The sequence below is a fragment of the Aethina tumida genome, chromosome 3 (assembly GCF_024364675.1).
Source record: "Aethina tumida isolate Nest 87 chromosome 3, icAetTumi1.1, whole genome shotgun sequence".
NCBI lineage: Eukaryota > Metazoa > Arthropoda > Insecta > Coleoptera > Nitidulidae > Aethina > Aethina tumida.
In genome coordinates, this window is record NC_065437.1 from 32,370,704 (window position 1) to 32,385,106 (window position 14,403).

The following is a 14,403-nucleotide window of genomic DNA, read 5'->3' on the forward strand; positions in this document are numbered from 1 at the left end:
TTAAATTTAATGCAATTTTATAACTGGTTTTATAACATTTTATTTTCATTTTTGTTTTTATTATTTGTTACTATATTGCACACTTTTTATAGTATTTAAAATTTTGTCAATTGTTTATATTTAACTGGCCATTTGACCAATTGGCGAATAGTTTGCACTTATAAAAAAATAAGGTTGGTTAACACAATTCTAAGTTCCAGCTGTTATGCGTTCTTAGTTTCTCAGTATGAGCGGGTACTTCGCTGATCGTTATAAAAATGTCGCACGTAACGGTGTTTTGTGAATGGAAGTTATTGTGTGCCCGGAAAAAGCAATTCTGTATCCACGGTGTGTCGGCGGCGTGGGGCTTCTGTTCCGGTGGCCGGCCGACGATGCTGCGTTGGGCCCCGGACTCGGGTAATTTCCCCGGAGTGCTGTAGTCAGCGAGCATCGCTCATGTGATTCGGCCGCCGTCAACCGCGAATCGATACACTCATCCGTGCCCCCGATGCCGACGCCGGAGGAGGCCAGCCCCGGCCCCCAATTCTGTCTTAACACGTTGCGAACAACTTGTGCCTACACGGTTAGCCCCCAACGCCGTCTCCCGCCACTTCGGTCCTCTCCCTTCTTCTAGCTGTTGCCCAATTTTCTACTCGCTTTGTTTGTTTTATTATCAATGCAAATAGGCGGTGGTAAGTTGGAGTTTTAAATTGGCGCTGCCAAATATCGGAAACGAGTTCTATTCACAAATGCACAAAGTTTATGACCCAATTTCGAAATATTCGGAAACCAAAACAAAACAAAAACACTTATGTAAAACGTTTTTCAACCCACTCCCGCTAAATCGCATCGAATAGTGTTGTTATTAGTTTTGGATAATAAAAAATCCCATCATCCCTTTTTATTTTTCCAATTGGTTGTCGAATGCAACTTTAAAAAATGTATGTCCCCAAACAAGGGAGATCAATCAATGATGTTTATCTCAAACGTAATTAATATCATTAAGTAGAAAATTACTTTTTTTTAATCGATAATATGGGGAGCGCATATTTTTATATATTAAAATATTAATCTTTTTAAGATCTATGGTTAACATGACGCAAAACATTTTATTTCTAAAAGTGATAATGATCAAATTCCATATCATCTGAATATCTTTGCAACGTTAATACTTATTTCATCATTTTTTGGATAAAGATTTCTTTATATTATCTCTCATATGTCGAGATCATCTTTCATCATAGTCATCAGCTGTCATCAGTTTTAGATTAAGAACCATTGCCAACTACATTTGAAAAATGAACCAATAATATTATGTGAAGTATGCATTAGTCAATGATGATAAATTCAGACTATTTTTTTTAGAATTATCTGATTTGTGGAGATTTTTCAAAATGTAAAATAAATCGACTTAATTCGTTGTAGTCAATGGAACCGCCATCTATTATTGTTTATGACTATTTGACATTTGAATATATTTCATAACGGAGGCACGTATTAATTGTTTTCTAAAAATACAAAACACCAACAACAGCTCCTAGAATTGAGACAAAGTCCGTATTTTATTTGTGTTAGGAATTCGGTTAAATTCACAAGCATTCATTTATTTTATATCTTCTCCTTTTATTACGGTTGAACGGAATGAAAGAACATTAAGATTAGGATTTAAATTAAAAGTTTCGCTAAACAAATCCGAGAACGAATTTCACCCTTTCTTAAAGAATCCGCGCGAAACAAAGAAAGTGTATAATCATCAAACTCCCTCTTAATTGATAATTACCAAGTGATTTTATTTCAGAGTTTACCATTTAAATTAATGTGACAACCTGTCTTACCAATATTATAAATTTGACATTTTAAATGGATTTCTTTGCTTCTGTCTCATAGCCCATTATCATTTGAACGTTTTTAAAATTAAAGTTAAAACCTTTTTCAGTGTTATTTTATACGTATATGAAGTGGGAAATAAACACTGAGATTTAAATGAATGTTCGCCAATTTAAATATAAAATAAATGCCATGACTGTAAAATAGCCTCATATTTTAATTTATATAGAACGTAATGCGATTATAAAATCATCCAAAAATATAATTAACCATACACATCTGAAATAAAATTGAATTATACGCTTAAATATGTAGGATTAAACACGTAATTTTTACGCGACATATAAAATATTTACCCGAACAATAAATATTTTGCTCACACATTGATAATAAAAACGGATTTTCGCCCTGGCATTTTTTACCCCCTATAAAATTAAATATAAACTTCCCTGCTAGGTCGTAAGTCAGCGTGTGGGCAATTTATTATCTGCGCGACGGTCCAGCTTAAAAGGTTCTGTTTAGGTTATCAAAAAACAGCGGTGAACGGTGATTAATAAATATGTAACGTAGCACAAAAATGATTAGCATCTTAATTAATATGTGTGTTATTTTAACGTAATTACGAATTCTTATCGCATTCGACACGGAAAAAACTATTCGGTGGCCAGGACCGGGACAGTCCGTTATGCGTGGGTCCTACGAACAATTTTATAATTAATAGGATTATTAGGATTTCGGGGAAGGCTTACGATTGTAGGGACCCTAATGCGAATGCTTTAACTGCATATTTATTCAGGCTTTATAAATATTTACAAGTGAAAAAATTCTTGTGGCTTACGGAATTTGCATGCTACAGGAATAATGAAATAAAAGGTATTTTATCAAGTTCTCCAGAAGTAAATTGGGTGGTAATTAATTCCCAAGCGATGGATTTGGTCGGCGAGTTTCAAGGGTGTTTACTGGGGTTTTCAACTAACAAGCGCCACTCGACATAATATAAGCTAGTTTATTTATTACTTGAAATTAGAAACTTTAGAAATTCAGGTTGCGAGGCAAATTCTCATGTGACGTAAATTTTTTATGTACAATTATAATAAATTATTCGCAATTTATTGTGAAGAAAAGAATAAAATGTAAATAAGATGTTGTTTTCGGTGAAGTAAATGTACCATTCTTCTTATATGACAAATAAAACGTGCCTGAAATGTAAGCATCAGACAATTTATTACATTAAATTAGAACCTTTAAGAATTTCAGTAAAAACGCAAATTCTTATGTCAGTTTCACATACCTTTTTTATTTACAATTGTAACAAATTTATATTGATAATTTAGCACGTATGAATGAATAAAATACTATTTTATGAGAAAATTCTTTGTTCTCAATGGAGTAAATTTTCCATTTCTCTTATAACAAATAAAACGTACCCAAAATGTAAGGAGACAATCAAATAGGAACTGCCTTTGCGCGAAACACTTGGCGAATGTAAAAAGCAAGCAAACCTTTTAGATGCCTGAATTTGGCAAGCGCTAACACCTTTGTATGGAGTAACACACATCGTTTTTTGGTGGATAAAGACGATTATGACAAAAATATTCCTTATGTGACGATGAACTGGGAAGCAATATTCTGTTCCATATTGAATAAGGGCGAAATATTAAGAGAGAACTGACGAAGTATGGCGAATATTGATTTACTACGTGATCTAAATAATGACAAACCTTTTATCATAAAATTATAATATTACATGTGTTCTTTAAAAATTAAATATACAGATAAAATAAATTTGGTTTTGTTTAAACTGTCACTAATTAATTATTAGATATTAAATATGGATCGTTAAAATATTCTTATTTATTAAATAATGTTATCCTTTCATCATAAAAATTTAGTAGATTATCTGTAGATTATTAATTAATTAATAGGACTACCTACTGATCGTCACGTGCATTTAAATCTAGGAAATTAATATTAATAAAAATGAAATTTACACATACTCATCATTTATAAATTTTGCAACAATATTTCAATATGTATTACGTAAACCACATTGTTTTTAAATGTAGCATTCACGTATTACATGTGTAAACATGGACACTCGTGATTGATAAATCCGTCTCTTTTTCATGAAAACAACCATTTGTCTGAGAAGGACAAAAACATTTAAACAGTCTCTGGACCAGTGTATCAAAGTGGATGTGATGTTGTCAACGAGCCAGGGTGTATTTACTGTTTAACTTTTTTATTTATTTCACTGGTCGAAGTTCAATGCTTTCACATAAATCAAATAACTGACAACGCCATTATATGGAATTTGTCTTGCAAATTGAATTTATGAATATTTTTTACTATATTCGGATGTTATTTATTGTCATGATTTGACCGATGCTAAATGAAAAATCCCATTTCTGTTATTAAAATTAAACTTTCATTTGGAAAATTAATAAACTTCACGTTCATTTTAAATTGTAACAAAAGTAAACAGAATTCGTTGTTACATATTTGTATTACTGAATTACAGTTTACAAACACATGATTTATTACAAATCAATCGTCTGTCGTAAAATTAGTTTAAAAAGTAAGTAATGGGAAAGGGTTATTTATTTCTATTTATGCCTATAAACTCCAGTAGCTGGGTAATGTTATAAATCGTTTTACTTCCATTGTAATAGCCAGTCTGCTTAGTTGAAAGATCAATAAAAAACATGATTTATAGATCAGATTTCAAGTGTGACAATAACCTACTCCACAGCTTTCAGCCAACCTCGGCTAAATGAGTGCCAAATAAGTTTTCCCACGTTTTATATCGATCAATAAGCATTTCTTCGGAGAGAGAATGCGACAGTGAGGAAACCGTAGTGGCTGGGTGGAAAAATTTCTCTCGCTCCCCTGTCTTCCAGACCCGCCTCACACTTTCTTTGCCTCGCGGCAGTTAGTACAAACAATTTGTGAATGTGAGACAGTTGCGAGTTATTGTGTATTTTCCTGGCCAACTATTCAACTTCACGACAAGTCTTTATAAGCGCAGTTTCAAAGGATATGCGTTGTTTCTTTTACAAAGCCCGCCCGTGCTATTTGATATTCAAATTTGAGATATTCTGATTTTTGAACAAAGAAATAAACATGTGAATCTCCAATGACATTTTGGTTTCGATTTTCGAATATGCCATTTTTCTTATTATTCAATTTTGTTATACACTGTGCGTCTTTTGTGCATCATTTGAATTATTTAAAAAATCAGAATATTGCAACAAATCATAATAAATTAAACAAAAGTGTGCCAACAACAGAATTTTTAAACCAGTATTAAAACTAATATCAACAAATTCCTTAGAAAATTAATTAAACAAAAATAATTAAAACAAAAAAAGAATAGTAATCGCTATAGTTCTTAATCGGTACTCCCTTGGCATACTCAAAATTAGTGAATGAATAAATTCGTGATCCATAGCTCGCCGTTCTCTAAGAGCAATAGCAAGTTCTAAATTTCGAGTGTAAAATTATCTTTGCAAATTTTATCAAAGCCCTCATTGGGGAGGTCTGCATCTGAGTAATATCATGACTTACTACGCCAAATTTATAAATGTCACATGCAAAAGTTGTCTACAAAAACAAAATTTGGTGCAGATGTTTTGAAAAATTAAATAATTATTGGTTGAATAACAAAGATGTGGTATAGTCGAGCATTCATAGTTTCTCAGTTTAATCTTAGCATTCAGAAGGTCTATTGATGGTAAAATGTAACAGTCTTATCTTCTTGTTGTAGTTCGTTGACCACTACCATGTCGTATATTAGCGTCGTATACTAGTTTGCTGTTTGTTGAGGCAGATTGAAATATTCCAAAATTTTACGGAAAATTAAATGTTGTTTATTTTTATGCCTGTTAAATATATAAAAATTAAAATAAATTAAGTATACTGACCATATATTTTTAAATTTACTCAATATAGAAAATTCAAATTATCAAAATATTTATTTGTCACAAATTTGTATATATTGTTATCTAAACTTATCTATAATGTATTAATATAGTATATAGAGTGAAATAAACATGTGCTATTCACTCACAGTACATGTAATTGTCTGATGTAAAACTAAAGATATCCAAATAATATTTTTGTAGCAATATTAAATAAATTTTCTCTTGAATTCAATAATTTAGCATAAAAATAATGATTATAATTGGTATTATTTTTGTAATTTTAAATAAATAATAATAATTTCAATATAATCAGAATAGCACGACACTGTGCGTAAATAATACTCTGACAATATATAAATATGAAGTAGATATCAAATAGAGTCAACCCCTCCGAACTGACTAATAAGGAACATGTTGCCCATCAGTTAGGTTAAATAACCAAATTATTTGTTCGCGCATCCACCAATTTTAAAAATTAAGGAATCAGCAGCCCAAAAATATTTATTTAATATTACCATGAATATAAAGTAGCAAATTTCAACTGACACACGTTCGTTATAACAGAGGCTATTTTTAAGGACATTTCGGGAGTTCCGTTTTTGCTCACAACCTACAATTCGGAACATCTGTTTAACCCGACTCTTCTATTAGCGTTATCTGAATTCGAATTTGAAATTTGAAACTTTATATCCAGTAATATAAAGTTTTTCAAGACCCGCACTCCGCATTTAAGATATGTACGAGTCACTTTGTATTCAGATATCCACACAACATATTTTTTGTCCCGACCAAAATTGAACGCGAAAGTAATTGGACTCTAAAATTTTATTGCACTCCATTTTAATCTTTTATATCGAGTGATATTTGGTGGGTGTACTTCGAACATAGTCTTCAGAATCGCTATTTTATTCATGTAGGCGAGGAGTCAATCTCCTTTATTATTTAATGTGAAAAGGAACAAATGGACCTCCATATTTTTCTGTTTAGAAATTTATGGCTTTTGCAACTTCCTCCGCCAAATAAAATATATTTTAGCTAAATCTAAACTTTTCACCGTTAAAAAAAAGTCGCACTGATTTAATTTGGCTCGAAATATTATAGTCAAATAAAAGTGTTCGAGAAGCGATAGACAGAAAGATAATTCTAATATCGTGATGGCTGACGGTGGATGAAATTCGCAAAACTCTATTATTATGCAAATTTTTCGTCAAACTAGAGCCGAATTCTTATTCTTAACCTAAAGTTGTTTTGAATATGAATTCACAACATATTTCTACTTTTTTTTACTTATATAATCTAAATTTAAATTTTATCGTGATCTATGTCAGAGTCGTCTCTTGAATTTTATATGCACAACCAAAATAAAACCAAATAAAAACAACATTTCCGGTGTTCCGCTTCTAGAGGGATATCTCAGTCTAACAAAAGAATATTGCGTTTCATGGATCGCCAAGAGAATGTAGACGGTCAAACGGTTTTCCTTTAAATCCGATGAAGGAACTCACTAGATTATCCTGTTTTAAATAAGGAGAAACTTCTTTCTTGGAGATGTTTCAAGCTTCTATTTATTTTTCGCTTAGTTATTCTCATTAAAGTCGGTTCATTGGCCTCGATATAAAGTAATGCTTTTTATCTAAAGCTTTTGTATAAAAATTTGTTTTGTATCTATTCAACTGAAATTAAATTATTTATAAAAGCGACTTCAATGATATTAAATGGTTTACTATACAATAAACGAACTTAATTGAAAGAATGGACATGCAACAAAGGAAATCTTAATTTGTCCCACTACGTGTCAAATATAGTGTTTCTGGATGGGTTTTATTCGGTTACTTTGCAGTCGGAGACTCAGTTTGTTTACCTAGATCGATTGTAATGCTTTCCTGTCTTGGAGTGAAACCGTGATGCGCCCTCCATTAGTCTCCCCTGCCCATTGTGCTGGTCTATTGTTCAGGCGGTGCAGTAAATTATACCAATGTTAGGTTTACTATCGTCCATCAGCACTACCGAAATATAAAACACATAAAAAGTAGAACGCTGCCAGTCACTGCCAAATGTCAACAATAAAGGAACTATTTTTCCGTTTTCATGTGAAACATTTTAGCGTTTTACTCGCTATTTTCTATTATGCGGCCCCGCTCACTGATGGTCTTTTAGGTTTACTATACAATTTTGCAACTAAACTTGCTGTTTGTATTTTAATGGAAACATGAGAATATTTTAACACTCATACTTCAACATCCACCCAGAAAGAATTATTAGGGTCTATAGCATTTTGAAAACAGGTATAATTTTGCTAATGCATTTTTGACTTAAAAGCTGAGGGTCATGTTTTAATAAATACTCTTAAATTGTTTAAGTAAATAAAATATAAATGTATAACAATTATCTAATTGTGAAGATATAAGGTGAAGAAGATAGTGAAGACAGAAGACCAGTAGAGACAAACATGTAGGAGATGATGTCATTCTCATCCTTAAAGATGACCTTTAGCGTAAGTTATTTATTTCCTTATATAAGTTGTTTATTTCCTGTTTGTAACTATTTGTTAATAAAGTATTTTGTAACGGTTAAGACTTTCGTGACCATTTTGTGAATATCTATATTTGTTCAGGTTTATAGATGCTTAATAAAGTATTTTGAATATATTTGGAATCTGTGTTTATCTGAGGTACTCCCCAACTCCCAAAGTCACTATACACTATCACCATTTATGATTTCTATATTTGGAATCTGTGTTTATCTGAGGTACTCCCTAACTCCCAAAGTCACTATACACTATCACCATTTATGATTTCTATATTTTATTTGTTTTTGTTGTGGTAATATATTATACCAAATATTAAAACTAATGTCAAGTTTTTAACAATTTATCAGATAAATGCTGATTGTGTATGTCAATATGTCAATAATAATCATGGTATGTATTTTCATCAAAGTAAATAAATCAGTATAAACAGCACTTAATTGATAAATGCCTATCTTCAAAAGCAAAGCAAATATTGTAAATAAAATATGCGAAACTATCATATGATGATAATCTATGACATGGGTCCTATTTGTATTTTTCGCGTGTATTTATGACACAAAATAATTATCACATATATATCACCACATAAACGGATTATTAATGATAGTAGTATAAATATTGCAATTACATACTGCAGCAGACTGTAAATTATATTTTATTTGTTTAAATATGATGGAAATATGGCCTGCAGCACAGACTAGTCATTAGTGTTGAATTTGACACAATGTATAATTGTAGTTAATGCCATTTTACTATGGTTTAAATCGTTTTATTATTCGTAATCCCGGATGGTAATGATGAATAGCCACGTATTAGGCGCGATTCATGTATTCATTAGTTTGTAATTAACATTGTTACCGTGACATTGAAAAAGTGCTAAAAAAATAAAAGTCATGCAATGAACTGCAAATCATTAAAAAATTATATAATGTTTAATTTTAAATAAGTAATAACTGACGACTGTTGTACTCCTCATAGAATTCGGTTAATTTTACTGTAACTTTTTGTTATGGTCTTCCATGGCACAACAAACTCAACATGTACTTTTAACAGCTAAAACAAATTAGATAATTTTGGGACTTAACGGCCCCCAAGCATTCTATTAGAACAACGATGATTAAATTACAAAATAGCAAACCCAATTTTCCAAGTATTGGCATGAAACACAATACCAACATGAAACTTCTGTTCTTTACAAGTTTCCTCGAAGCATCTTCTGCCGCGTCAATTACTCTAATGAAACAATAATTAAAATATGTTTCAGCTTTCCCGCAAGAAGTTTCGAGACTTATTTACTAAAACTTTCGCCGTCATAAATCTGTTGCTAGACTAAAATAAGCTCCGGGTGTATGTGCGGCTTTAGTCCCCGAGTGCTGCAGCTCTCAGGACGATGAAAAATGGAGATGCCATTTGATCTTGTGTGTTGTTCCATTTCACTTTTGGCTTAATATATTATTGGCCGGGAAGACGCGGCACTGTCATCGGTATTTTATCACGGGAGTATGTCGTTTCTCGACGGCGAAGGATGTCGCGGCTGTTGATGGTCCAAATTTGCGGTTTATGTGCCCCACAGAACAATGCACGAGTTTATTGCAGAGTACAATTTTGTATTGGATATGTAATGGTGTTTTTTAAATTTAACGCAATTATATATTCTTTTTATTAACGTTTAGAATTGTTTATATTTATATAATATACAAAAAACAATAAAATAATTATTAAGAAATTAATTCAAATTTTCTTTGCAGGAACGAAAGTGAAGAATTACAGTAGTGACTATAATTATAACAACATTTTAAAACTTAAAATAATTTGAGAAACCGACGTTATATTAAAGCGTATGTATAACATATAATTTACTTGCCCTTAGACTTTATTATTACATATAAAAAAGAAGACCTTATTTAAATTCGAGTAGATTATATTCCTTATTTGCCAGTCCACGTAATCCCATAAGTTCTCAATAGGATTTATATTTGGAGACTGTGCCGGCCAAGACAATCATGTAAAAAAATATTTCATAGTGGCATCGTTTTGTCAATATATGGTACTAAATTGTTATTTAACATGTCTTTATACATAATGCGATCCACGACCTTCTATTTAATGATTTGGACCCTTACCCAGTGCAGAGAAGGAACCCTATATTATAATGGATCCTTCACCAGTTTTACTGCGGATAAATAAACTTTTTATTCACTCTAGACCCTACAAGACTTCTAATATAGGAAAACAACTAATCTTCTTACATCTTGAACTAATATTAGTCAAGCTCGTTTCCTCCTAATTAGCTTTGAATTAACCGTTGGAATGGTTTGTTTTTAGCCATGTGAATTGTACATTTGTAACTTTTGTTGGTGATGGTACTCATCGAAAATTTTTAAAATGTTCCACAATATTTAAATGTACCCATTCGGCAAAGTCTATTTGTTTTTCAGTCTCTCTGGAAACGTTGAATTATAATTTTCCCAAGAGTTAATGATATAGTTTTATCTATCATTAAAATAAAGATAAAATTGCTTTTTAACTTATAAGCAATCACTCTTTTACTTGCAATGAAAAAAGAAATACCATTGTGTACTAAACCACTAAAAACTGACCTAATGCATTCATACTACCAACAAAAATGTGAAGTTTAATACTTATGAAATGAATTAAGGAATTAACATAGACCAAAAATTTTGAAAGAAAAAAATAAACACCACATTCACTGTTTATTAAAAATAAACCAGACAATGCGATGTTGCTTTTATTAATTCCATACACATTCTCCAATTAAATTTTGCATCCAAATAAAAGAATGTATTAAAATCTAACTAAATTATAAAAGTTTACACAAATTACATTAAAAGTGAAATGCTCAGTTAAAAGCTAAATTTGTTGTTGGATTTCCTTATTCAGTTTTCAACAATATTTCCCATTGTGAGCTTAAAAATTAAACTTTTTATTATCTCATAGCGTTTTTTAAATGTAATTTGTTTTGCAGACGAACATAAAAAAGTTTTTTATTTATTGTTTTTATAATTAAAGGATATTTAATAAAATAATAAACAAACCATTTAACAAAATTATCTCTTTGTTGCAACATCCATCCATTCAATCAATTAAAAGCAAATAAAAATTATTTGTTCATTCAGCTGTTCCCATTTATTTATTTATCGCTATCAATTTGATTTAAAATATACGTATGCTTGTTTTCAAATGATATATTTTTGAACCGATAATACTGATAAACATTATTAAAAAAATAAATTGTTACGAAAATCAGAACTAAAATATCACGTTTTAGAATTAGAAAATTTCGAATCTGACAGACAATAAGTATTTCATTCGCTTCTAAAGGAAAATTAAATGTGCACCCGTAACATTAGTTCAACGACAAGGAAAAGAACCCATTATAGAAAAACTATGATCATTCCATTGCACTGCTTCTTTGTTGTAAACTTGATCAAACAGGCGGGTAATATAATTTTCTTGTCGAGCATTGCGGGAAGAGAAAACACCGTAATTTCCTTAGCGTAACTCCGCCGAGATTCCTGTCGGTTATTTGTCGTGGCACAGTCGTGCAAAGGGCCGGATATTAAATAATAATCTTGAAAATGCAATGTCGGTCATTGTCGAAATGTTGGCTGGTATTCTGGCAACGTCCATTGCGGAAAAAGGTAAAGTACGCAATCAGAGAAGTGGGCGCATTAAGTAAACCGGGGGAGAGCAGGCAAGAGGAAAATCTTGTCCGAACAGCAGGACACCCCGACTATCACGTTGCATGTAAAGTGCCTCCTTAGTCTGGAAAGCTGCGCCAAAGTTTTCCAAGCCAAGTGACACACATAAAACTGACGGAAGCCTTTTGAGCTTTCAAAGTAAAACACAGCCTGCACTATGGGCTCACAGCCAATTTTATATGTTCATCACTCCAACAGTTTCTGCATTGAAATGTTTATATTCGGTTCCAAGACTTCCAAAATCGGGGGAAGTATTTTTCGGGTGATTAATTTTTATTTAAATAAACCGCATAAATATAAATTTGATGACAAGCAAGGAGATAATGGAATAGCGACGGAACAAATAAGAAACTCCAGATATAAATATCACATATCTCGGTGTGCATGAAGAATACCGCTGGGATTAAATTCCACCTCGACTTATCTAATATTCAAACAACAAGCGCTCCAAGAATCAATAAGCCGATTCCGACTTCTCTGGAGAGCATCCGAGGTGAGAGGACCCTCCCACCAAGCCTAACCACCGTGGAATATATCAATATTCTTTGTCCGTATTCCAGATCTGTATATATATATATATATATGGGTTCGGTGGATTTTAGAGAAAATCCCCCCTTCAAAAGTCAATGAAAAATTGGTCTCATACGTGACGATTATAACTTATGGTCCCTATAAATTCCTTCATAGATTTTTAGCTCTTGTAGACAATTTTCATTTGACGCGCCAGTTACAAATGGCTTTGGAAGGCGTATAAATTCAATGCGGACCTCATACGGAGAATGTCCGCGGGTAGTGAGAAACAGTAAAATATTGAAACCGGAATGGTGGTAGATTATGGCTTCCGAATCGGTAAATTACATTTTTTTAATAGGAAAATGTCTTGCTCCGATGTTGTTTATGGGAATTGTAGAATTACAAAACTTAAACTCATTTTGAAAAATTCATATTAATGCAATGAAATTATTTATTACGAAACAATTTAATTTATTGTGCGACTATTTGTATAGTCCAACAAACATTTATAATATATTTTTTTAATTGTTTTCTGTTTAAAGTATGCACCTTGTAAAATTATCCGTTCCCCAAAATTGATACTAATTTCCATTTTACATTTCACAAGACGTTTTTAAAGTTTTCTCAAATTACAATTTTCATTTATAATTATTTATAATATCTCTTTATTATTTATTTATTTTTCATTTTGAGAACTTAATATTTTCACATGTAACTGTAATTTTTAGACGTTAAAAATTATAAACATAAATGATACTACTAATTTTTATAATAGTAAGAACTAAACAAAAATTCGTTACATCTTTGTAAAGTAGTGAATAAATACTGTAACATAAATTTAAATTTCCAATCTCTTAAAAAAAAACTATTAAGAATTAATTTTACAATACTTTTTACTAAGATCTTCAATCATTTGTCATATTATATATAATTTTTATATTTTTTCTTCACCACTCAAGCCAAATGGGTTTTATTTCAGTCTTGCTAAGGAATACTCTTTACTGTAAAAATGTTTTCTATGTATTTTATTCTGTGAGGTTTGCCATTCAGGACCATATAAAGTATGATTGACACCGACAAACTGGAATAATATAAAACCTTGTGGCATTTGAATCCTGATTCTGTTCTCCTTTGGTCTCCCGACCTGATAAATATTAAAGGTTTTGCGTTAAACCCGATCATGTGTGGTGGTTCATGAATGATTAAAAGGCGGATTACCGAATCGAACAACACGTCCTCGACCATATTTTACCTGGTCGGGACGTCTTTTCCGCGTTAGTATTCAACGTAAAACACAGCATTGCGAAGAGTGAAGGTGCCATAGGTGCCCTTAAACTAAATAAAATATTCATGCCGACGATACCAGATGGAATTTAGAGTCGATTCACATGCACCGTGCTCCATGCATTTTCTCCCATTGGCTCGTGAACGAGTGATGTACCCATGCCACGGGATACACACATACATAAAATGACATGATTTGAATAAAATGCTCAAGTAAAATAGGGCACATAACGACAGAAACGGCTGAAATGTTCTCGGAGATGACTCTCCACAAATCAAAATCCATGAAATAACCCATACTTTATTGAATGGTATGTACTTTTGCGGAATAACGAAGTGTCTGTCTCGATCTTGCGGCCTACGTAATGCTGCTTTTCGTGTGCGTCTTTGTTCGCAATTTATGAGATTCGCCACTTATTTAAAGGCTTCACGAAACAAGCACACAACAAGGCTTTGTTTGAGACTCCGAACATACCCTTCTAAATTATTAATTCTGAAATTCAATCTGTGATAAATAATAGATACGTAACATATTTATACCAATGTATGTGTAGTCTTTTGAATAGAAATAAATAAATATTTATTAATATCCTTGTTAATTATAAATGTATTTCTATAGAAATCA

The 14,403-nt window shown here is 31.7% G+C and overlaps 1 long non-coding RNA gene across 1 annotated transcript in view; it reads left to right on the top strand.

The window, feature by feature from the left end:
- Nucleotides 1-14,403, top strand: part of LOC126265108 (uncharacterized) — a 138,865-nt gene that overhangs the window by 30,985 nt on the left and 93,477 nt on the right. The window lies entirely within an intron of this gene.